Here is a 27,101-nt window from a genome sequence, read left to right on the forward strand (position 1 = left end):
TGGGTACTCATATGCTTTGGCCTCATAAAGATGACTTTGGAACTCTTTGCTCCACCTCTGTTGTCTAAAATTGTTGTGGAAAATTGATAAAATTCACAGGTGAAGATATTTGGACCTAGAGTTTTCCTTATGGGGAAAATTTTCATAGTAAATTTGGAGTTTCTTTTTTATCTTGTGCCAATTTTTATAAGCTGTAGTTTTATGTAATTTCTTCGTTTTTTTCTAAAGTGTTCAATTTTTGGTGTGAAGTTCCTTATCATATTCTTGTGTTATTGTTGTGATGTGTATAAGACTGTGCAGAGATGACTCCTCCCTCATTTCTGATATCATAATTTGTATTCTTTCCTTTTTGTCTTGATCTATGCAAGTCGAACTTTATCATCTTTCCTGATCTCTTCAAATGACCATATTTTTACTTTGTCAGTTTTCTCTATTGCTTGTTTGTTCCTATTTGGTTTATGCAGTTCTCCAGATCAGTTACTTAAAAACATATAATTATGATATTTTGGAATTTTTTGAGTACTGCTATTTGATTATCTTCACATTGTCATTGTTTAATTGCATTTTTTGGAACCTCCAACAATTTTTGACATGTTAGGGAGGGAGATGTCATTAGATTGGCCAGTATAATTTTGGCTTCTAAAAAGTCATTCTACCGTAGATGATGTAAGCCAATCAATGTAATTCTATCTCCTTGCCAATGATTATTTAAGGTATGATATTATGACCTACTTCTGGAAAACTAAACATGAAGGAATTCAATTGTAGGGCTTCTAAGAACATTGTTCTCCTTCTTGAAAATGAGACACTTCCTTTTGACAATGTCATGTGATACACGGCACTCTATAGCCATCCTGTAACCATGAGTGTTTGAGGCTGAGGGCAAAGTTCACACTCTGAGGATGGCAGAACACGGTACCAGGAATTGGGTCTTTGATGACAACAGTGAGCTGTTGAATTACTCAGGCCTCGGTCTTACTGCACTTTCAACTTCTTGTTAGGAGAGAGAACACACTTCCATACTGTTTGGGAGAATCTGATTTGGAGTTCTGTCACTTGCAGCTGAAAATACCCTTAGCGCATACATTCATTCAGTTGCACATAATCACAGTGCGGTCAGTTCAGATGGTAATTATAAATTTTTGGTCCCCAATGACAATTTTAAATTTCATTATAGATGCTATTGTCATTGCTGCAGCTTTTTCATCATAGTCAACAGATGACAGAAAGGAGATAGATTAAAATCATAGTCCTATCCATTCCAAATATAACATATATAGATGTTATATAGACGTGACAGGATATCTGTATAAGAGTGAGTCAGTTTTCAGAATTTTGTGCTTTTTTGAGTACAACAAGGAAACCAATCAAGAGTTGGGTAGTGAAGGATAGAACATCTTGCTATTAGTGGTTTGAAAGTAAGGATTTAAGAATAAAGTTAACTTGCACTTATGTTTCCCTTTTGATTTAATTTTACCTGATGATTAAAGTGATGGTTTCCTCTGGACTATTGGCCTTCTCTCTGATCTTCAGATTTGGAGATGACTGATGTTGTCAGGAAGGCAATGTTGGAACAGATTCCAATTACATGTAGCAACTGAAATTACATGTAGCAATTAAGAGCAGGAATACTGGTCAGAATACCTGGGGTAAAATAGTAGCTCTGCAATTTTAGACAAATTATTTAAACGCCCTTAGTTTTAGTTTTAATGGCAATAAGGCCAGAATAATAATAGTATCTGCCAGAAGGGGTTTTGTAAAGATTGAATGTGATAGTTTATGTCAAACGGTTAGCACAGTGCATAACCATACTACACTCAATATGGTTAGCTCTTTATTTTTTTTTGAGGAATATTAGCCCCGAGCTAACATCTGCCACCAATCCTCCTCCTTTTGCTAAGGAAGACTGGCCCTGAGCTAACATCTGTGCCCATCTTCCTCTATGTTTTTATATGTGGGACACCTGCCATAGCATGGCTTGATAAGTGGTGCATAGGACTATGCCTGGGGTCTGAACCAGCAAACCCCAGTCTGCCAAAGCAGAATGCATGAACTTAACCACTATGCTGCTGGGCCAGCACCTTATAGTTAGCTATTTTTGATATAATTATTCTACCAATATTTAAAATAATAATATTTTTATATACTATATCTGAGATATTAGTACAGTATGGTAGAATTTTTGATAAATCCGTGAGCTTTTTTTTTTGATTTTTTAAAAACTTGTGTTTGAATGTATTTTTTAGTATCTCTTTGTATGTCATTGACTCTGGCAGTTACAGGTATGTGAGGTACCTGTGAGATTTTTAGAATGTAATAAAAGTAGCTTAACAGCCTGCAAAACATGCATATGAATATTTAAAAAGGAAAGAACTTCATATCTGTTTATTGGAACTTGTCATAAGACACATTGAACTGCAACCACCACCTTTCTGCACATCAATATCAAGTGCATATCTTCTCTCCAGTAGTTGTGGAAAGATCTCTATTTTCCTAACTTCTTACAAATAGCTCCTAGCCAACTCTTCAATCTAATTCCATCTCTGACTCCTCTCATCCTTTCTCGTTTCTTGTAAACCTTACCTCGTCCCTTTATTCCCTCTATTGCTAGTCAACATTGTCCTATACCCATAGTTGCTTAATCTAGAACTCTCTTCATCACTTGCTCCCATATTCAGTCCTCAATTCCTATTGATTTTATCCTAAAATATCTAGACTCCTTCTGTTCTTAATAGGCTCCTAAAGCTTCTTATTTGTTCTCCCTGCCTCCATAATTAATATATTCAAGTCAGTCAGTAAAAGTCATTGAATATTTACTGGATGCCAGACATTTGCTAAGCTACGGGCATAGGTATATTGGGATAGACAAGGTGTGGTCATCCCCATATATCAGAGGAGAAAATATTACATAAGTAAACATGGATAAATACATTCATCTCCATTGTTAACACCCAGGTCTGAGCCACTTCTGGTCTAATGCCCTTTATGGAGGCTGGACCAGTTCTTCCCTTGTCTTTTTTTCCTTTTCTAATCCATTCTTCTCATAGCAGCCAAAGTGGAATTCTGCAAGTGAAAATTGGACCATGTCATTTTTCCCAATCAGTACCACTCAATGACTTTCTTTCATATTTAGAATAAAATGTAGATTTCATGTCTCCTGGCCTAGAAGACTCAGAGTAATGGGGCCACTGCTTACTTCCACAAGTGGCCTGGTAACTTTCCTCCTTGATTGTTACCCTCCACCCTGAGGTCTGCTTTCAATTCCTGGAACTTTCCTTTCTCAGCCCATGAGTTCTCTTCTTTCGCCTGAAACAGTCTTCTGGCCACTGTGTGCCTAGCTTCATCCTGCACTTCCTTCAGGTCTTGCTTTATAACTGTTTCCCTAGACAGACTTACCCTACGCTCTCTCTCTTCCTCCCATTGTTCTTTCTTACGCCCTCCTGCTCTTCTCCACTCTAGAATTTAATACAAAATACCCGGCCTTTCAAGCTCCACTCCACACCTATTAAAACAGATCGTCTGCCAGTATGCCATAGGCCTTGGTATTTTTAAAGGACTCTCAGGTGATTTTTTTTAAGTACCCATGATCTTTACTGTGAACTCCAAGCCCCAGCTTGGTATACAAGGCCCTTAACCATTTGCCCATCAATCATGTAGGCAGCTTCTCCTCTTGTCATTTTGTTTTGTTTTATTTTATTTTTTGGCTATACATATATTCTAGGCACAGGAACTCACTTCTTGCTACTGAATTCATCACATATTGTTCGTCCCTGCCAGCATTTTTACTACTATTTCAGATATTTATCTCTCTAAACAAACCCTATTTTGTTTTGAGTCCAATTATTATTATTATATTATTATTTTGGAGCTCTCCTCGTTCCCTAGAAAGGCAGGTCCTCTAGCACTTTCACATCTATTTCAAACACATCCCTCTTCAGGGTTGGATCCAGGTTTCACAGTGTCAGAAGCTTCTAGAATGTTGTGACCTCTCTTTAAGATAAAGAATACACATTAGCTACAGGTCCTTGGAAGGGACCATGAAATTAAAAGGCCTTGATGCTTTGATAGAGTTCATGGGAAATTCATCCTTGCCTCCATTAAAGCCGTTCTCACAGATTGTTGGTATCTGTTTCTTCATCCAGCATCACTCACTAGCCTGATTCCTTGAGGGCAGGGACGCTGTGCTATTCAGCAGGTAGCAAAAAAGCTGGTACAGAGAACGTTTTAATAAGCCACTGGATGACTTCCTGAATTCTACAAGTGTATCTTCACTGGAGCAAAAGAAAACAAATTCACATCGGAGAAAGAGGAGCAGGCACTGTCGGAGCAGGCACTGTCGTACCAACTATCCTGCTGTGTATAGAAATTGTACCCTGTTCACTTTCTCATCTTTACCCTGCTGGTCACCCCACACCCACCCTACCAGCTGTAAGATCTGTCCACTCCTTTTTATCCTTTAGTATTTGGCTCAGTATTTGCCCAGTAGGGCAGTGGTGATCACAGCTTGGTCCCTAAATTTGTGCATCAAAATTACTTGGGCACCTGGTTAAAAAGGCAGATTTATAAGCCCCATATAACATTTTCTAGATTAGAATCCCTTGGACAGAACCCAGGAATCTGTATTTACAATAAGCCCCTCCTGAAACGCACTCAAACATGAGAACTACTCCCTGAAGTCTTTTGAGCTCAAATCTCAGCTCTTGTCAGAATGCTGACTGAATTTCTCCAGTCCATGATAGTACCCCCTTTTGCTAAACTCTTTCCCAATGGTTGTTTGCACTGTTAATCAGAAGTATACAACTCAAGAGAAAGTTCCATGGGATAGGACTGCGTGAGCCTTCTTCACCAATTTGTCCCAGTGCCTAGCACAATTCCTGACTTGGAGTAGGTGCTCGTCACATTTGGATAAATGAGTGAAGGAAAGAGGAGTTACCATTTTCTGGAGGTGGGAGGAATGGAAGGCCATGTGAAAACAACAAGACTCAGTAAGGACACTGGAGAAATGTGAAATAACTAAAACATGCTGTAGAGTATCTGCTGAGGAAGGAAGAAGAAGGAGCAGAGTTTGAAAGGGAATACGTTTTACTTCTGCTAAGAAGAGGCATAAAGACTGAAGAAAACGATAACGAGGGAGCAGGAGGCGTCATATCGTTCCCTTATTAGAGCACGGCCTAAAACTAAAAGACCAGCGATATTGAGTTCCTCGGTCAAAAAATGGATTCAGTTATGTCAATATGTTTATTCAGATTTGTGCAGGCAAAAGGCAACTGGTCTTAAACTTTTAAGTTTCTGTTCTATTTAGAATGCAACCCACAGACTGACCACATCGCCTGGCAAACTTTGTTTACATAACAAATTTGGGTCACATCTGATTGAACACTGATCTACAATGTTAGCTGGAAACCTGAGATACCACATTGCATTATGTCTTTTTAAGTGTCTGGCAGTGCACATAGTGGCTTGGGCTGAATCGGGAGCGTGGGGTGGCTCTAAACCACGTTGTGTGGTAACCATGAAGCCTTGATGACTATTTTGACAAAGGCCTGCAGATGGCCCTCACCAAGAACAGGAATTGAGTTTCACGTGCCTCTCTTAACATACTGTCCGTATACTAATTTCAGACATTGTCAAGTGTCTTTGTTGGTAGGAAAAATATGAAAAAAAAATGATTGATGGAAATACAAGAACATCGAAAGGTTAGAAGAAATAAAATCACCAATTTATTTCTGTTAAATAATTACAAAATCCAGAATAAGATAATCATGTCCAGCCATGGCAGTACTAGACATGAATTATCTGAAATTCAGTAAAAGTGACTAATCACTCTTCCAATAGCAATCTTCGGATGTCCTCATATAATTTATTTTTATAAACTTGCTAGAGTATTTATCAAATCTTCATGAATCATTTTAGAGAAGCAATTTCAGGGGAAGGGAAGAAATATGTGGTAGCAGAATGGTACAGAAATTTAGATACTGAATTCCTCCCGGGCAAAGAGGTAGGCCGGCTTCTGTTCTTCAGCTCAGGGGACCAAATGCCTCAGTGGAAATAATGGGCTAACACATGAATGCAGTCAGAATATGGTCTCCCCACCTCTTAGTGGGGTAGGTTCTGCATGTTACTCACTGATGCGTCCCTGGGGTCTGCCTCTGTACCTGGTGCTTGTAATTGTCAAATGCTCAACAGAATGTCTATTGATCTGAAGCCAACTTTTATGAATCTGGGTTTGTTAGGAAGATATGTTTAAAAAGTGTTTATTCTCTCCATATTAAAGTGATTTAAGTGACTATGAGAGGGGTTCTTCAGTTCTGATACTCCACACAACTTGGATTCAAAGCTATTTGGTACTTGTAATCCGGGAAAACTCCAACATACAAATGGGTTTTACTACAAAAATTTGAACGAAGTTTTTCATAGTTGCATTTTCACTAGTGTATTTTATAGTTCAATTCAGTAAAAATTTATTGCATGTATACTATATGCAGTTGTTACATAAATTCCAAAGACAAAAGTCATAGTTCTAGACACCAAGAGCTCAGCAGCTAGTGGAGGGAACACATGTACAGAGAAATAATTTCAATATAAGGCTGATGGCCAGATATGCTACAGTGGAAAACGAAAAAAATGTGGTATTTGAATACGAGGTAAAATATTAATTGTAATTGGCAGAAAAGCATTATATTAGTAGTAAAATTATAGGACATAGAAAACAAAACAACTCAGTAAATTTTAAAATCTAATGTAATAACACTTGAAAAATAACAGTACGTTTAATTGTTTAAAGAGAAAAGTGAAGAGGTGAATGGATCATTTTGTGAGTGTTCTGAAGATCAATTTGGGGCACTTTTAACTGAACAAGAATCGAACTGAAAATTTTAAAATCTACTTTTAGTTGAAAGTTTGGATTTTTTTCCCTCAGACATCTGCACTGTATCCAAATTAGATCTTTCTATATATAATTTAATTTATGATTATTTAAACTACATTTAAATAATGTCGCCTACTTTATGAAACCTTCTTATCACTACCACCCCACTACTTCTTACTTTCAGCTTTAGACTCTGGAGTAGCAGCCACATCGTCCATCTGCTATAATAATTCTTTGAACATTTATCTTGGCTCTGCTGTAAGGTCAAGGACAAGATCAATGTCTCACTGCTCTTTTCACTTCTTTCGCAGCATCTGGCTCAGGACTTCACAGTTTCAATAAGCATTCATTGGATGGTGTTCCTTGGGCTGGCTAGTAACATCTTATGTTTATAAACTATGATAAAGGCTAAATGTATATTAAGGTGGAATGAGAGCGACAGCTTTTACCAGCTCAGAATGCATGGAGAAAATTGGAAACAAAGGGACAAAAAGGTCTTTTAATTGATTTACTTATTCATTTCCATGATGCTATATTGCTACATTTCTCAAACTAATAATCATCAGAATATTTTATGGGATACAAATTACAAGATTTATCCATGAAATCAGCAATTTTACCCTTGCTTTTCAATCACCTTAACACACGAAATATATTTAGAGTGAAGCCACACCATTTTAAATATTTGTCCTGATGATGTTTTTCTTTGCCACTCCTGAACACAAATGTTTTTCTAGGACAGCCATTTAGTCATTCATTTGTACATTCATTCATCAGCAACCTAATATTCTGAAAGACCTTGGAGAAGATGAACAAGGTATAACTCATGCTCAAGAGATTCAGAGTCAACCAGAAAGAAGAGATCTATATGAAAACTTACTTATAGAATAGTGTGAATGTGCCCTTCTGAGGGACAACAAAAGGTGCCTTGAGAGCACAAAAGAGGGAGATATTACTTCTCACCAGGCTAAAATGGTGACAATATAGAAAAGGCTTTGTAGTGGGAATAAAATTAGAATAAAATTAGAACTGACTATTGAAGGAAGAATCGAATTATATTCTTAACCTAATTATCCAGCATCCTAGATGGAACATTTTACTGAGCACTCATGACGTGCCAAGCCCTTGAAGATGTATAACTGAATAAGATACAGCACCTGTCCTGTGGGAGCTCTCAGTGTAGCAGCATGGCCAGAAGTGTGTAGAAATTATTTACAGAAGTGTGTCATACTCCAGACCAGATACTTCAAAAGAGAAGACGTCATTTCCACTTTGTTCACTGCTGTATCCATAGGAATGAGTTCAGTGCCTGGTGCTAAATAAACATGTGTAAAAATAAAAATAAACAAATAAAGGATATAACTAGAAGCATATTCCTGGTAAGCATAAGGATAGAATTGAAGGTAAACTGGGAAACTCGATGTTGGTTGGCATCATTGTCATGAATAAGATGTACATATGGGACTTACTGAAGACCAGGTTCCATATTTCCTCCTTTGCAGTCACAGTCCCATTATACAAACAACCCTCTTCTTAAGGTGAATAAATTGAGGTACAGAAGTGTTAAATCATTTACGAAGGCCTCCAAGGTTAATAGACAGTATTCAATCCTACATCTCTCGGATTCACCATAAGAAACAATTCCTTCACTTATATAAACTTAATTTCTAAAGACAATAAATAGACTTGCAGATGTATCTATAGTCTTAGAGAAGCATTTATTAAAGGCTTACTCAATAGCCAAGCAGTTCAATAAATTAAGTGCATTATGAAATATGCTTGTTATAATTTATTTTGCAAATCACCAAACCAATGAGTGATTGCTGCTCTCCACGGACTTACTTTTTAAGGGATTTTCTACCATTGGGATCTAAGTGATTCATGAAAATGCTAAATAGAGTTTGCCTTGCTTCCTGCTTTACTACTAGTCATTACTTACTTATGTTAGAAGCAGTGAACTATTTCACACAAACAGAACTCCCCAATTGGAATACTTCTACTGACATTAGTAAATGATTTGTAGAAGGATTTGGCCACTATCTATCTTCCATGATTTTAATAACCACTATATAAAAGGAATCCAACAGCCTTCTTAACTTTCACTTTTAACCATTTGGAACTTTCTTTAATGAATTTCAATTAATAATTATTTCATTAACTTGTTGATTTTCCTGATATTGATTAACTCCCCCATGACATACTTGGGTGCTAAGCACGAAGAAGTGAATAGGCTGACATAATTCCTACAAAGTAAGTAACATTGGAGGTTACAGTCCAGTAGGGAAGACCATCAATTTCATAACTGAATGTTATAATGTAGGCTTTATAGGTATGCATAGAAGGAAAAAAATTTTCAAATATGGGGCTCAGATTAGGCTTTTTGGAAGAAGTCACACTTAAACTCAATCTCACCCAAATGAGAATCCCTTTTCCAGGTGAAAAGGGAAAGAATGAACAACAGAGTGCAAGTACTGGTGAAAAGACCTGGAGGCTAGAAAGGAGAATGAATTTGGAGAGCATAAAGAAATTCAGTATTATTGAAGAATAGAACACAAGAAAGACATTGGCAAAGGATGAGTGAAGAAGTAGGCAGAACCTGAGTGGCAGAGGGCTTGGTAAGCCATTTAAAGGCATTTAGCTGTATGACCATAGTCAGAGCCATGAGAGTCATTAAAGTTTTAGGGCAATGCTACATTAAGGAAGGTCACTTTGGCTGCAATGTGAGAAATCTATTGCAAGGATACAGAGTGTGTAGTAGGAAGGAGATACTTTGGTCATACATCAGAAGAGAAAGAATGGATGCCTAGACTAATTTTGGACCCGGGACAGAAAAGAGTTGCATAGCAACTGAAACTACCAAGAGCAGACAATTGATTTGGCATCAAAAGGTGTTGGTGACGTTTTCCAGGATTTGAGCATAGATGATGGGAGAGATGGTCACGCCTTTTACTGAGGCAAGGAATACTGAAGGAAAAGGAGATTTGTTAAGGGTTGATCTGATGGGAGGGAATGAGCAGCTCAATTTGGAAAACGTTGAGTTTGAAGTGCTGTAAGTCAGGATGTATAGATAGCTACTGGATATCCAGATTTAAACCTTAGGAAATATATATGGTGAATACGTGTGTGTGTGTGTGTTTGTGTAGCGAGATGATGGCCTTGGTGAGAAATAACATTTAATGGATTGATGAAAAATGGATAAGCCACAGAGTGACGAAAAATAAGTAAGCCTCAAAAGATATTGAGAAAGATTGACAGGAGGAAAACCACAGAGGTGATATCATGAAAAGAGAGCATTTCAGAAGGATAGGAGTAGTGAACAACATGAAATGGCCCTGAGGAATCAAGCATGTATGATATCAAATGTATTAAGAGGACTTAGCAACATGAAGGTCATTTGTCCTTTGCAAGGTCACCTGCAGAGGATGATTGGGGTGAAAGCTCAATTGCAATATCTTAGTTAAAGGTGAGAGCATGCAGCCAGCACATGTAGATAATTTGGTTTAATAAGTTAGTTCTTGAAGGTGAGAGTAGAGCCTGAGTAGTAACTAGAAGGGAAGAGCTAATCAAAAGAGAGCATTTTATTTTAGTTTTTGGTTGTTCAATTGAGGAAGACTTGAAAAAATTTAAACGATGATGCGAAGGGGCCTACGGAAAGAGAGTGAAAATATAGTGGAAGTCGTACATGGAATAGAAACTGAAATAACTGAGAAGGCAGGAGGAGGCAGGATCCAGAGTCAAGGAAAAGAAGTTAGCCATGCATTGCTTCTAATGAGCAATGGTGGAAGAGGGGAGAGGATGGTGTGGATTAAGTAAGGCTTTATGTTTCAGGACAGGACATCCAAAGGGGTTCCTTTCTGATACTCGTTTTCCCTAAGAAGTAGCAGGAAAGAAACCACAAAATTACTTGATTTGGCAGACTATCATATTACCCTTCACTTCTACATCTTCATCTAAAACATAGGGATATGAATATTTGTCTGATCTCCTCCTTTGAGATCCAATAAGTCTGCGTGTCATTATTCATTTATCACTTGACATTGAAGGTTACACGATGATATTGGACAGAAGACATCAGCCTAAGTATTTCAAAGTTTGAAATAGTATATCATTTCCTATATATGCATCCAATGATTGACTGTGACGTGAACTCTTCTCTCTTCTACCACCACCATCACCATTACCACCACCCCGAGATCACTCCCACCACCACTAAACACGTTTTAGCACTATTGTAAACCAATTCTAAGCACTTGATGTATATTATGGCTCTTAATCACCATAACTATCCTCAAAGGTGAGTAATATTAATATGCTCACTTCAAAGTTGATGAAACCAAAACAGAGAGTTCAAATAACTTGCCCAAGTTCACACCGTAAGTAAGAATTAGAGCCAGGATTCTATGCAGACAGTCTCACTGCAGATCTCTGATCTTGGCTGCTAAGCTGTACTAATGGTTCATAACTTCAAATTCACTCAGCACTTGAATGAGTTACTTGAAACCTGAAGTTGATAAATGTCTTAGAAAGAAGCATCTGGAGAGGAGCAGCTCCTGTATGTTTTATATTGATGGATGTTCCAGAAAGAGAGCCAGAATGATTCAAAACATACATACATGCATATTTTAAAATGTTTTCAAACACCTAGTGCTCTATGAATAAGTGATTATGAATATTTATCCCATATACTTTAAGTAGATAAAGAAAGATAATCCCTGTCTTTTCTTTTAAAACTACCTTATTCAACTTTTCAAGAGTGCTTTGAAATTGCACTTATAAGTTAGTAAATAATATTTCTCTCATTATTAACATTTCGAGAATACATACTTAGATCAGATTCCCTTTCAACCTTTACCTTTCAAGGTAAATTAATAATTTTGTGTACTCCAATATGGAAAATCACTTCATTCATTATAAAATTTTGAATTTGCATCCCATCTAAATATTTCATACAGGGAATGCAAAATGCTAGTGCTACCTGGGTATTGTATACAATGAGTAATTTCTTTCTCTTTCCAAAGCTAGATCTACTTTGATTTTCAGTAACCACAAAGACAAATCCAACTTTGACAAACCTGGAAGAATGTAAATTTCTGGCTCTGGTACACCTAAATTATCGAATATTTGTCATCATAAAGTTGGACTTATCTTCAGGATGAAAAACAAGACCTAATTTTGGCTTCGTAAAGACGTGCTAGGGCTGGCCGAGTGGTGTGGTGGTTAAGTGTGCAAGCTGTGCTTCGGCAGCCCGGGATTCACAGGTTTGGATCTCAGGTGTGGACCTAGCACTGCTCATTAAGCCACGCTGTGGCAGCATCCCATCCCACATACAAAATAGAGGAAGACTGGCACAGATACTGGCTCAGGGACAATCTTCCTCACCAAGAAAACAGCGAAAAAAAGACATGCCACCTTTTCGATCTATGTACACACCTAGCAAACAAAAACAGGAGTACATTCATCTAGCTGGAAGGCATCTGTGATATCTCTTTAAGCCAACAGGATCTGTGCCCCTGCCGTACAATGGAGTCACTATGTCTGTAGGCCCTGATAACCTTGAAAAATTATCCATACATTTTCTGCATACCAGACTAATCATAGCTGAGGGGAAAACTGTGTTCCTGCTTTGGCGTTATCAGTCTGATAAGTTTAAATGGGAAAAATGCTTTTCACTTTTTTCCATAGTCATTGAAACTGATACTATAATCTAAATAGTAACCTTAACATCAGTGTGGCATTCCAGAACTCCTATCTCATGTAGTTTTAATTTTCTCCTTTTTGGTGAAATGACCTTGGACTACTGCGCTAGAGTGCAAATGGCCAATTCAATATTTAGCTCAAAGGTTCTGTTCAATAAATTCTAATGTGATAAATATAAACCAGGAGAAAATGCATTTTTACATATCATACTTCTTCTAAAAGTCACTAGAAGAGAATATATCAGTCGATACTGATTATGTCTATTGTCTCTTTATTTATTTAATTTATTTTCACAGAAATTCCCCGGGTGAATACAGCTTTCTCCAGCTTGAGGTTTATATTTGGGGAAATCATTTAGAGAGCTCAAAGCTTCCAGCTTTGATAGATTTGTTGTCACTGTAGCACCAAACGTCTTTTGCTGATACTTGCTTACAAATAGGGACTCAATGGGCCAACTGAAGAGAAACAGAAGTTTACTGCAGGTTCTTGTCCTAGTTTAAGCATGTTTGGTATTCAACTCCCGGTAATAATGTTTACAGTGAACAATGCATTGTTGTTTACAGAGGGCTGCCACATCCATTTCTCTCTGCTATTGAACTGTGGCTGTAATTTCTGAATCATTCCAAAAGGTTTTCTACTTGAGGATGTGTGCACTATTACTCCTGCTAAAACTGCACATCTTTGGACATTGTTATTGCTTCTAGCTAAAATAATAGGGAGAGGAAATATGTTCAGGTGTAAGAGTTGAGGAAATATGTTTCATTTAACAAAGACCTTATCAGGAGGCTAGTGGAAATCAGTGATTGCTTCTTAGTGAAAAGCTCTTCCCTGGGTGGAGCTACTTGACCTATGGAACATGGAGGTATTTTTCATTCCCTGCTTTTTCCAAGGAAAGCAGCACCATTACTCCCTGTAGTTATGTGGGGGAGAGAATAATGGGAACTCTGCTTTCCTGCAATGAATCCACCATGTAGAACCTAGATAGGTTCAACATGTCAATCAATTTGTTTCATTCCTTTGTTGAGGACATTTCAAGGATTTCCCTTTGCCCTTAGAGTAAAATTCAAATTTCTGCACATGACCCATAAGGTCATCAATTTAATTCCAAACTTGCCTTCTTCCCCAACATCATCTTTACTGTTCTTCTGTGCCCTCTTACCCAGACATACCACATTTGTTTCCATTGCTCTATGTCACCTCAGGGCTTTCCATTGCTTTTTCTATGAATGAAATTGTCCTCCCAGATGTTGGAAGGCTGGTTTATTTCCATTGTTTACATTTTAGTTCAAATGCTGGTTCCTTAAACAGATCTTTACTCACCAAAATGGCCCCCTGCACAATCCCTTGTGTCGCTTCGTACCTATTTATCCTGTTTTATTTTCTTCACGGTATTTAATACTATAATAATTTGTAGGTATTTATTTGTCTAATGTCTCTCTTTCTTAAGCTCCAAAACGTGAGGTCCACGAGAACCGGGCCTATGTCTTTCATATGCGTTGCTAATGTCTAAAACAAGATCTGTCCCTAGAGTAGGGACACAGAAAGTTTTGTTTAAAAAATGCAGAAAAACTCCAATTTCTTATAACTGCTTTTCTTAAGGACAAAAAAGGAAATCACTTAAATGATTCAAAGTAACTTCTCAAAATTAGAACTGTAAAGATTCATCCATCTTGCGGAAACTTGTTGGCATCCCTAAATCCTTTAAAAATACTTCATGGATTACCTTTAATAATGTGATGTGTTTCTGCTGGAAAACTGGTTTGGACCATAGTTGCAAGTGTTGACTGATGACCACCTGCAGTGAATGTCTAGTTTGGCTTCCATTCAAGGAGCAAACAATAGAAGGAGCCAATTTAGCTTTCAAGATTCGGGTCATGGAGAAAAGGGGTTAGATGGAGAGCTGTCCTTACAACCCTCTGTGCCAAGACAAGATGGTGGGAAATGGAAGTAGGTTATAGGGCATTCAGTGGAAAAGCTCTCTTCTCAAGGCTCAGAGCACTGCCCAATTCTGCTGGCCAGTTGGATTTTCTCATGTTTGTTTTCAGCGGATATTGCATTCTTTTGGGTCTGTACTCATTGGCTACTGTTTCCGCTCTTCTTGGAATGTTATCTGTATGAGTCTATATCTATTTAGACACAAAATAGAAAACAAGTCATAACTGCTTAGTCAATACAACATTTTAAAATGTGTGGGACTCATCTTTCCTCAGAGGTCTCAGAAAGATGATCCAATACCTGGCACAATTGATGGTCCTCATAAAGAAACAGAGAATAAATCAATGATAGCCCATTTCCATTTCATTACTGATCAGAATGTCTAGTTAAAAGAATGGCTTAAGTTAGAAAAAGACTGAAAGATAGAACTGAGCTGGGCAGTATGCATCTTCTACTGGCCAAAGGCAATCCATTATGCCCTTGGCTTCTGTGACGCTTTATTCTATTAAAATCTCTGTCTCGTTATCCAGTTTCATCTCTTCTTTTTGCCACCTACACGTGTGCACTCCTCAGGATTCAGTTATTGCCCCTGTTTGTTCCTCTTACATACTCTTCATCTCATTTCAGCATCTTGTCAACTTTCATAGCTTCAAATAACCCCTTTGAGTAAAAATCTCACACCTTTTTCTTCTTCCCTGATCTCTCTTCTGAATTCCAATTTTGCCTTCTATATATTTTTCTACATTTTGAAATTTATCGTTTATTCTGAAAATCATCTGACTGTTCTTAGTACTTTATTTTTCTAACCTTAAACACAATATACTCATTTTTATGTTACATCAACTCTCTAAATTTGAGGCCATATATATGTGTGTATGTGTAAGAAGAGACTAACCTAATAATGGTCCTTGGGTCACCCCTTCCTATCCCTACCATCATGGCAGGGCTAATAATGCCTACTTTGCCAATTATTTATTAACCTACCTATTTATTTATATCACTTCTTAGCTCAGGAATTAGCAATGGCTCCATAACTTCCAGGATTAAATAAAAAAACAACATGATTTCTGTAAGAGTGTTAACTTGCAGAAATGGTTTTACAAGAAAATACCATTTTCATTTAAATTTATTATTTAAATGAAATATTTATGATTTAAATGAAAATAAGAAATGTTCATTTTTAAGCATGATGTCAAACATTTTCAAGTTTTGTTAAGCACCTATTATTCACACAAACAAGTGGATGCAGTCACCCACCTACATTCATCTAAACAAATACCTCTTCGTTCTGCAAATTCGTTTAGTGTGGCTCTGGTTTGTCTGCAGGAAGTTCCTTCTTTCCTTCTCCCCTTCCTCTCTCCCTCTCTTTCTTGTTTCTTTCCTTTCTGCCCTTCTTCCCCTTCCTTCTCTCCTCTGTTTACACGCCTAAGAGGTTTGCTCAGGTCTCTGTTCACTTAACTACGCATGTTTGGTCATTTATTTCTTTAAGTGACATCTTTCTTAAGTTACCTGGATGTGGCTGATTTGGGGATTCAGATCTTGAATATTCTAATTCCAAGATTATTTAAAACGTTTTTTCTTCACTAAAATGTATCCTTTAAAAATATGAAAGTTGAAGCTTTCAAGGACACATTATAAACTATTTTTCTATTTTCTCTTTTGATTGATTTGTGAATATCAATTAGGTACAGTTATAAACAGTATTTAATGAATGATTTTTACTATAAAAGCTATAAACCCATAAATCAGTCTTATAAATATTCCTGAATAACTGCAAAACATCACCTTTTAAGTGATGTTATTTCCATATTATTTCAATTTTATCTGGAGTTTCTTAGCTATTAGTTTATAGAGTATTTCTGGTTTGGAATATTTCTCTTCCAAAAATTCCTGGAATACATGAAAAATAGTATTTATCTTCTTGCTGGAATAATATTAATCTCGTTAACTCCTGTATTCCAATGTTAATTTAATGGTTGGCGAGCAAACTTGGCTAAGTTGCCTCTCAAGCTCTCAGACTCAGCCGTGGTGGACTATCACAGAGCTTCAGTGATTAAATAGACACCTGTGTATTTAACGATGCTGTGTTATCTGATGTCTTCTCATGAAACCCCCCGAAACTTCTGTTTCAGTTATCAATTATGTATCACATATCTATTTGAGCATCAATTGGTTCTTACATTTTTGGATTTCACAGTTCAGTAAAATTTCAAAACAAAAATTGTGATAACAACACAGGGTTATCTGATTTTTAATTTTTAAAGTTAGTATACTAAAAGTTAAACTAAACAAATTCCTCTCACCTAACGCCACAAAGTCAATTATCTATCTTCTATCTTTTTTTTTTTTTTTGCTGAGGAAGATTAGCCCTGAGCCAGTATCTGTTGCCAATCTTCCTCTTTTTTTCTTTTTGCTTGAGGAAGATTAGTCCTGAGCTAACATCTTTGCCAGCCTTCCTCCACTTTATATGTGGGTCGCTGCCACAGGACGACTGACAAGTGGTATATGTCTGCACCCAGGATCCGAACACATGAGCCCCAGCTGCCAAAGTGGAGCGTGCCATACCCAACCAGTACACCATGGGGCTGGCCCCTCTACCATCTATCTTTATTTGTCTAATTTTTCTATGAACTGGGAGACCATTGACATTTTTGGGAAGAGGAAAACCTGCTTGCTTTCTTTTACATCTGTAACTTTTTTTCTTTCTCACTAGCTGTCTCTTGTTGTTCTTTTTCTAGCAAACAATGTCTCACTTTCATTCTTCCAGAGGAAACTTTTTCTATCCAACCAGTTTGCAGACTTCCTCTCCACAGTGCCTCTCATGGTCACAGTTAAACAGATTTCATAGATAAACAATCTTAATTGGAACTAATTTATCACTAAGTGAGAAAACATTGGTACTTCTGCAACATACAAAGTGGCTAACATTGGTGTAAAATAAGTCACAAATAAATTTGATGGAATGCAATATTCTAGAAATATTTATTTCTCAGGGTTATGACGTAACTATCTACATATTCAAAATATACATCCAGAGGAATAAGAATGAAAGCTTGAGTCATTCCAATTTTCTTTAGCCCATTGTTAAAAAGACCAGTGTATCAAGATCCTGTGGGATTGTTATATATATATAGACTAGCAAATTCAGCTAGCCAAATACTGAGTAACTTCAGACTTTCTCCAGTTGCTCTGAGATAATCTACATGCTAGAGAAACATGAGTACTTTTCCTTCATTTATTCTTTTTTTTTTGAGGAAGATTAGCCCTGAGCTAACATCCACCACCAATCCTCCTCTTTTTTGCTGAGGAAGACTGGCCCTGAGCTAACATCTGTGCCCATCTTCCTCTACTTTATGTGTGGGATGCCTATCACAGCATGGCTTGAGGAGGGGTGCCGTGTCCACACCCAGGATCCGAACCGGCAAACCCCAGACCAGCAAAACAGAACGTATGCATTTCACCGCTGCACCACTGGGCCGGCCCCATTTATTCTATAGGATGGGGAAATCCAGAGTAAGTATGTTTTTCACCAAATGAAAAATATAAACTCAGTGGATTTTCTTTTCTGTCTTTATACCCCATTAGTTGTCTCTTAACAGAATGGTGCTAGAATGATCTAATCAAGTATTTACATATGCTTTGGTCTATCAAAAGAGCCTCAGACACTTCATTCAGTTTGATTCACATGGAAACATTCATCTGGGCATTCCAAAAGTATTTATTGTGCACCCTTCTCCTTCAAACATGGTAAAATATGATGGAAATAAAATGGTAAATAAGACAGTCAAATAGCTATGTTGATATTGGTCAAGATTATATTTTAGAGAGGGAGAGATACAATAAACAAAAAGCAGGTAGAAGGAAATTCATGGAATAGTTGCTGCTTGTGGTGAGTTCTTTGAAGTAAATAATTGGGTTGGTCTAATTTCTATTGCGTGGTCAAGGACAATCTCTTTGCAGTACTCCTGTGTAAACTGAGATCTAACAGATAAGAGGAAGCCAGACATGCTGCCTTCAGCCAGAAGAAACAGGAGGTACAGAGGTGCTGATGAGACAAAGGGGTGGAAACTGAAGGCCCATGTGACTTGAAATGATAAATCCAGAGGAGGATGGACAGAAATGAGGCTGGGGTCAGGGGCAGGAGGTAGGAGGGCTCATTGAGCAGGGCCTTTCAGGCCAGGGGAGAGTTTCCAGTGAAGATTTTGGCTCCTTTCAGTGGGTTTATGACTATAGAAGCTGCTTCCAGGGAATTAGGTCTATGCAATGCCTTTATGTTCACACACATGGAATGAATGTATAGCAGAGACTACTGAAGAAGTAAGAAGAGAAATTTCATGCAGTAGCAAAACCAGTTCAATACATTCTATCCCCAAGTATCACAAATGAGCCTTAAACGTGAGCTGTTTCCATGAGGTTAGTTTACAAGAGCCTGCAAACCACAGCTGAAACTCTGCTGAATGGGCAGGCACGACCTGGACATCTGAATCTCAGTTATGACGCCCTCATGGATTATTTAAAGAGTTCACACTGGTTTGTTTAACCAAAAAAAAATGCAAATTATTCTAGAGTTTTAGAATCGTAGTTTCTTAAAGGTGTTATTTAAAGAAAAAAAATCATAAAGAACAGTGTTTGAACACAAGAACTTCTATGAGGGTAAGACAGGTTTCATTGGTTTCTTTTCCTACTTTCCTCCCTCCCTTCCCCCCTCCCTCCTTTTCTTCCTTCTTTCCTTCCTTTTTCTTTCTTTCCTTCCTCCCCTGCTTCATAAAATGTACTTGTTGGAGATTTTTACCCAATGCAAAAGCTTCAATATCTTAGTAGAATATCATCAAGCAGAAACGGGTGAAATATAGTTGTAGAACAAAATCTCTCTCTCTATTTGAAAATATAATAGGACTAAAATATAATAAATGTAGAATGGGAGCCTTTCTGCTTTTCTTTCTTCACTCCCCTCGCCGTCCTTGAACTGCAGTAGGACACACACATTGCCGTGACTCTGCTCCCTGGGCAGCGTTGTGGTCATAATCGTGGTGGAGGTTTGGAGCTCTCAGAGAATAGCTGAGACTGGAGTTACCCAACTGGTGTTTATGTCCTACTGTCCAGGGGAGTGAGAAGTGTGTGGTTGATAGGTGTGTTTATGGATATTAAGGATGTTGTCAAGAATCTGGCTCCACTTAGCATCGTGGGCCACCAGACAGTGAACACTCTCATAGAATTTGGTTCTAAAATCACAATCATAAAAGAAAAGAACTCCTTTTGTTGTTTTGAATTCTAGGTTTGAGAACTTATTGGAAACTCCTTCTTTTTTTGGTGAGGAAGATTGGCCCTGAGCTAAGATCTGTTGCCAATCTTCAATTTTTGCTTCAGGAAGATTGTCCCTGAGCTAACATCTGTGCCAATTTTCCTCTCTTTTATATGTGGGAGACCGCCACAGCATGACTTGATGAGTGGCATGTAAGTCCATACTCAGGATCCAAACCTGTGAACCCTGGGCCGCCAAAGCAGAGTGCACGAACTTAACCACTCTACTACCAGGCTGGCCGCTGGAAACACCTTTTAACTTTCAAAACCAATAACCTTGCTACGAAGCTAAAAGTATCAGAGACTAGTTTTCAAATAACTTTTCTCCTGATCCTGTTAAAAAAAAAAACCCAGACTTTGAAAATATCCATGTTATTTTCCCCTCTTTTCTCTTTTTTCTGCCATTAGGTAATTTGAGGACATACACTTGATTCAAAATGTTTTTGCGTTTTACACCTACAATGTGACTGAACAAGAGATTAGCGATTTCATTTAAGTCAGATAGTTCCCCTGTGTTCAGGTGTAACTGGCAGGGGTGAAGGCTGTGCCATAACGAGGGGCATTAACATTTAAATTTAACAAGGTGAAGACTGTGGAGACGTTCTGTGCTCCAAATGACAAATCACTAACGACGGCTTGCTGATGAATTAAAATGGCAATAAAAATCAACCCAGGAAATCGACAAGAATTAGGACAAGAAACAGTGTGTTTCAGTGAAATAGACATTAGGAAATCAGGAAATTCAGGTGAATATGGAAAAGCTGGAGTGCCTGGGCTCTTGTGTGACCAGGCTTCTCTCCCTCTCTTTCTCTCTCTCTCTCTCTCTCTCTCCCTCTCTTTTTCTCTCTCTCTCCCTCTCTTTCTCTCTCCCTCTCTTTCTCTCTTTCTCTCTCTCTCTCCCTCTCTTTTTCTCTCTCTCTCCCTCTCTTTCTCTCTCCCTCTCTTCTCTCTCTCTCTCTCTCTCTCTCTCCCCTATTCTTGCCATCAGTACAGCTCTCACACAATCCATGTAACACAATGTTCTCTCAAATTTCTATGTTGTCCTTCAGGTAATGCCTACTTCCCTAATTCCAAAGTTCCACATTGCCTAATACAGCAGCTTTAGGAAATATATATTTGCTTTCTCCGTTACTTAAATGCCCACTCACTTTATCATAAACTATTTCCCCACATAAGCTGTTCTCTGCTGAGTATCGTCTCCTGCTAGCCAGCTCCTAAGGACTGCTGAGTATTACGTATTTTTTTAATTTACGATTATCTATAGTCATAACACTTTTCATGCTGCATTGTCCATCTCTGTCTAATCCTCTCTCTCTCTTTCTCCTGAATTAGTGCCTAAAGAGCAGGGTCATCTTTAGTGCGCTTACTGTTGTATACATAGTGTCCATCTAGTAAAGTGCCTGGCCTATAGAAGGTATGAGTCAATATTTGTTTAATCAAAATTTTAGTGAAATAATTAAAGAAAATTCAGGAATTACAAAATAATGTAAAAAAAAGAGAAAAATTTTGTAGTCTCATCATCCAGAAAATCTTACTTAAAAATCCTATGTTCAAGTCCATCTTTTCCATATGTATATAACTGATGTAGTTTATTTTCTTACCAATACTTTATTTTTTTTCCCAAGAAGCCTGACAGCCTATCCTCTTGAAAATCTCATCTTTGGGGATGTAGTCCAATGATGATCTAATTTTCCCAAATTATCTATAGTTTGTTGATGCTTTCTTATTTCATTTTTCAAATGATTTATCTCACTCCAAAAGGTAATTTTAGTGAAATTTTCAAATGCACTTTCAAGATTGTTGAATATTATATTCTTTTAGATATAAACCATTTCATACATTTATTTTCCCTTTCTCTTCCTAGTGATCTTACCCAGACGTTTAGTTTAAAAATATTTTCCTAACAAACGGTTGGTTATTTCCATATGCTTTGGGGATTTTTAAATTTTACATAATTATTATTAACTAAATAATTGAACTCTGAAGGCTTCTGGATGAATTTCATTTATTATGTATATCCTGATTTTGACTAATGAATTTCACTTGGAGTATGTACGTGTGCCATTTTTCTTTTTAGAAAAAAATTTCAATTTATTTAAACTAAAAAACAAAACAAAACAAAACAGTTTATACATTTCTCCCACCCCAACCTCTGCCTCTGGGGACCACCAACCTGTTCTCTGTCTCTATGAGCTTGGTTTTCTTTTTTCTTTTAGACTTTTTAAAAGATGTTTTTAGATTTAGACATAGATTTTTTTCGGATTTTAGATTTTTTTAGATATAAGGGAGATCATCTGGTATTTGTCTTTCTCTGTCTGACTTATTTCACTTGACATAATGCCTTACTAATACATTTCTTATGATTTCTGTCTCATAGAGTTAATATTTATTTTTATTTAAGATTGCAAAAGATTTTTTTTCACATTGACATCACTTCTGTTTCTTGAGGTGTTTTACTTCTTCTTTTCCCCAAATAGATTTTTATGTTATCATGTTATTTTCTTATGTTATTTATATTTATTTATTCATTTCACCTCTCTTACACACATACTCACACACAGATTTTTGGGGTGAATTTCGTTTTCGATATTTTGCATTGATCAGTTTCTTCCTGTGTATTTTTTACCCAAGAGTTTTCTCTTGACATCTTCTGTACTCTCCACAAATTATCAGGAAGAGAGTTTCAGTAACTTCTTTGTGTGTCTGTCCTGTTTGGACATTTACTTCTCGATGCTTTATTATAGAGACTGAGATAGCAGCTCAGATGCTGATGGCTTTCATATTTTGTTCAGCCCTTCAGCTGTCTGGGTGTGTGGGAGAGTGAGTTTCTTGGATTTGGGGTAGCTGGAGTTTTGGAACTTCATCTTTACTCCCTTCCTCTGTAATTCCTTTAAAATAATATACAGATTTCAGGATAACAGGACTTCTATGTACATGTAGAGGAATTACTTTTTGCATCTTTTCATTTTTTTCCCTCAAGGTGAGCCACCAGTTGCTGTGTTTTAAACCCATAATAGCTTCAGGCTTTCTGTTGTCATAACTTTTTAAAAAAATTACATTCATGGGGCCGGCCCTATGGTGCAGTAGTTAAGTGCGCATGTTCCACTTCAGCAGCCCGGGGTTCGCTGGTTCAGATCCCGCTTGTGGACATGGCACTGTGTGTGGACATGGCACTGCTCATCAAGCCATGCTGTGGTAGTCATCCCACATATAAAGTAGAGGAAGATGGGCATGGATGTTAGCTCAGGGCCAGTCTTCCTCAGCAAAAAATAGGAGGATTGGTGGTGGATGTTAGCTCAGGGCTAATCTTCCTCAAAAAAAAATTACATTAATGTTTTGTTGATTTTGTTATTTTTTTTCTTCCAAGACTCTTCTCTTAGGTGAGTATATTTCCCACATACTCTCATTATTTGCTTTGGCTAAAGGTAGGCTACCAAAAAAAATTTTTGACCTTTTCCTTTCCTGGCTTGACATGAAGAACATTTGTCCTCTGTGAAAAAGCCTTCTAAGTAAAAGCCTACATTCAGTTGCCGTGACAACGCATTTGGGAATATCCTGTATTTACTCCTTCAGTTTACTCTAAGGTACAATTCTCCAGAATCAAGTTGCTCTGGAATTTTCTAGTAAAGGAAAAATGTCTTCAATTTTGGTGAATCTCTTAGTTCTTATGCTGATAGTATATTTCTTACTCTTTTCCAATTTTTCCTTTGCATATTTTTTCAGATCATTTGAACAGTATTTTCTCCTAAAATATTAAGGCTATGGGTAAGTTTTCAAGTAATTGGAAATATTTCAGCTATTATATTTAGGATATTATTGACACAGAAATTTTAAAGTTTTATGTAGTCAGATCCAGTATATAAATTGAAATATTTGTTTCTGTGTTTATAAGCTAGACTGATTTGTGATTTTGTTTTATTTTTCTGTATTTCTAAGGTTTTAAGACCAGAATTGTGCTAGCTTCATAAAGTGAATTAGGTAAAATTCCATCTTTTCATATGCTTTAGAATGATTTCTGTGGCAAGGAATTTTTGTTTTCTTTTGTGAGGAAGCTTGGCCCTGAGCTAACATCTGCGCCCATCTTCCTCTATTTTATACGTAAGATGCCCACCACAGCGTGGCTTGATAAGCAGTACATAGGTCCAAGCCCGGGATCCGAACTGGTGAACCCTGGGTCACCAAAGCAGGATGCACCAACTTAACTGCTATGCCACTAGGCTGGCCCCTAAGTTATCTGTTTTTTAAATGCTTGAAAGAATATGAATGCACTCATAGAACAAGCAAATTTCCTCTCAACAAATTTGCATCTTAATTAACTCATGACCCACCACTTTGAAGTTTCAGAAGCTTCTCAAATCTAACGTAATCAAAGTTGGATCCAATATATCTCCGTTCTACCCCAAACATTCTCTCTGTTTTTCACGCCTTTGAGTGAATTCATCAAGTTTTCATCAAATCTTTTAGAAACTCCAGTGTCCTGCTGACCCCTCCTTTTTCCTGAAACTGATCCATGTCCGCGCCCTGCCTGTTCTGTATCTCTTGATCTATCAATTCCGTTTCATCTTTTCTGTTATCATCTTTCTTTTAGGCCATCATCTTCTCATTCAACTTACCAACTGGTCTTCTTCCCTCTATTCTTGCCACCTTATGTCACATTTCCATAGTGTAGCACAATCTTTTAAACAAAAGTAGAGTTTTTCCCTAACCTATGTAAAACTTTTCTTTGGTTCCCCATTGCCCTTGGGATAAAGTTTACATTCTTTATCTATCTTGTGTGGACTTTCATGATTTTACAACTTCTTACCTTTCCAGCAGGCTATCTTACCACTCCCCACCTCATGCTCTAAACTCCAACCAGATGAAATATGCTATTTTTGAACATTTTATCCTTTTATGGCTGTAGATGATGGTCATATGTTTTCTCAGTCTGGAATGCAAAATTCAGTCATCCACGGACTGCCAGCCACTCTCGCCTCATTATTTTTACTTTGCAAATATCTCTGATTTGATAATCAGGTCTTAGGTCAGAACCCTCCTTTTTCAAAAAGCCTTTTGTTTACAAATTTGGTTTGGATATCCTCTTACGGATACAATAAGTCATATACATTCACTTACCCACTTAACCCTACCATTTGTAATACCCTACCATTGTAATCTGTCTCATTTAGATTGAATATATAAAATACCATTGTGTTTGCTTACCCAGTGGAAATATATATGGAAATTTATTGCATAACCAATTTTGTAGCTTGATTTTATAATTTTATAATGGATGTTGCACATATTTCCATATCAAAGAAGGTACTTCTACAGGAGCATTTCCCAAAGCGTGTCCAAAAATACCAGTTCCATGAGGAATTCTCAGCGAATATTTGTCAGTTGTAGATATGAATAACAGCATCTTGAAAGTACCAAAAGATCGTGAAATACAGAAATTGTTTTAACATTTAAGTCAGAATTCTAAAAATATATTTTATGAGAGGGCCTTTGTCTCCTGAGTCAGAATACATTTTGAGGCATAGATTTTGGGAAATTGTGATTCAATAAGATGTCTCTTATCCAGACCTTATGTTGGTATTTGTTTCGTGTGATTATTTCCCCTTGAACAAGGAAAGGCCGATAGATACCAAATGTTTGTTAACTGGTAGGGTACATAGATTCCCCTTGTTTCCAGTGCCTGTATCTGATTAGTTTCAGCATCTCTTTCTCGGATATGAAGCTGGCAGTTTGAAGATCTGTATAGTCCTGTGGTGCTGTCTGCTGTCTGGGGGCCAGTTTTCTAAAATGAATATTCTGAACTGAGGAGGCAGTTCCATTTCTGCTTCCTCTTAGACTTGCTATGTATCAATTTATTTTTATATTGTTTTCAGCAATTTTAAGAGCTTCTCCTTGTATAAATTGCAAATTAAAAAGTGCAGCACCAAGATTTCTATATACATATAACACTATGCATCTGTCTCCTATTGGTTCTGTTTCTCTGGAGAACCCAGACTAATACAATAAACCAATAAACCAAAGTTTATTTCAACTCTTTTATTTTCGTGTTACTTAACCCTACTTTTCTTTGCTTCTTGCCCTGTTTCATGCCTTATATTGCCATTATCTGGTGTTCTTTACTGCCTTTCCCACTCTACTCTCATAAAATTTGTGCCTTCCATTTATATTATTTTTTATTGCCCTTATATTTTAAAAATGCAAACTTAACATTAAATCTTAACAATGTGAATATCCACTCTGAATTTTCCACACACTTTAGGCAATTTAGAGTGCTATAACTCTTTCCTCCCATCTCTATGTTATTATAGTCAAATATTTTATTTTGCCCTTGATTTTATTTCATCAATTTATTTTTCTAATTATTTTTTTATACTCAGTACTGATTTAGGTTTATCAACTTGTTTTTTTAATCTTATTTCTTTTCTTAATTTCTTTTTATATTTTACCTCATCTGTTTCAATCAAGGTCTCTTTATTTTATTATTTTTAACAAAGATCTATAGGTAATAAAGATTTTTGCCTTTGAGTATCTGAAAATAACTTTAGTTCACAGGATATTTTTCTTTTCTTTTTTTTGGTGAGGAAGATTAGAACTGAGGTAACATCTGTGCCAGTCTTCCTCTGCTTTGTATGAGGGATGCCTCCACAGCGTGGCTGACGAGTGGAGTAGGTCCACACCTGAGATCTGAACCTGTGAACCCCAGGCCGCTGAAGTGGAACACACGGAACTTTAACCAGTTGGCCATGAAGCCAAGCTCCTAGTTCACACTATCTTCGAAAGTGAGTTTTGAATTGGATTCTGGCACTTTGAAAATAGCATACCTATTGTTATTGGCAAAAACTCTCTTTAGAATCTGCTTGTTGTTTATTTTAAATCATTATTTATTTATCTCTGGTAGTTTTTGAGATTTTTGTCTCTCATTTTCTAATCTTATAGCTTCTATACTGTGGGCAAATGCAAATTTAGCCCCTACACCTTTGCATGGCACAAGCTTGTACACTAATCTTTCATAGGTGGCTCTTTGTCTTATGATTCCTTAAAATCTTCTAAATACTGTCATCTTTTAATTCAAACTATTCATATTCAATGTATGAAGAAGAAAATTTGTAACTGAGGAGAATATATCACAATTACTTTTTCCAAGATTATACCTCATATCGATATTATTAGAATTGTGATTGGAAATCCAGATGTGTGCATCAGAGCTCTTTCCGCTCAACAAAACGACTTCACTGTTAAGTGATTTGCCTAGAGGCTTCTCAGGGAGTAATTCACCCGATAAGGTAAGTATCAGAAAGATTCA

At 37.1% G+C, this 27,101-nt stretch overlaps 1 long non-coding RNA gene across 2 annotated transcripts in view; it reads left to right on the plus strand.

Moving 5' to 3' along the window:
- The window catches only part of LOC139080060 (uncharacterized), a 193,207-nt gene that overhangs the window by 140,384 nt on the left and 25,722 nt on the right, over positions 1-27,101 (plus strand). For both annotated transcript variants that reach the window (XR_011534189.1, XR_011534188.1), the window contains exon 2: positions 26,384-26,577. This is a non-coding gene — a long non-coding RNA (uncharacterized lncRNA). The remainder of the gene's footprint in view (positions 1-26,383; positions 26,578-27,101) is intronic.

The sequence above is a fragment of the Equus przewalskii genome, chromosome 28, assembly GCF_037783145.1.
Source record: "Equus przewalskii isolate Varuska chromosome 28, EquPr2, whole genome shotgun sequence".
In the NCBI taxonomy this organism is placed as follows: Eukaryota; Metazoa; Chordata; class Mammalia; order Perissodactyla; family Equidae; genus Equus; species Equus przewalskii.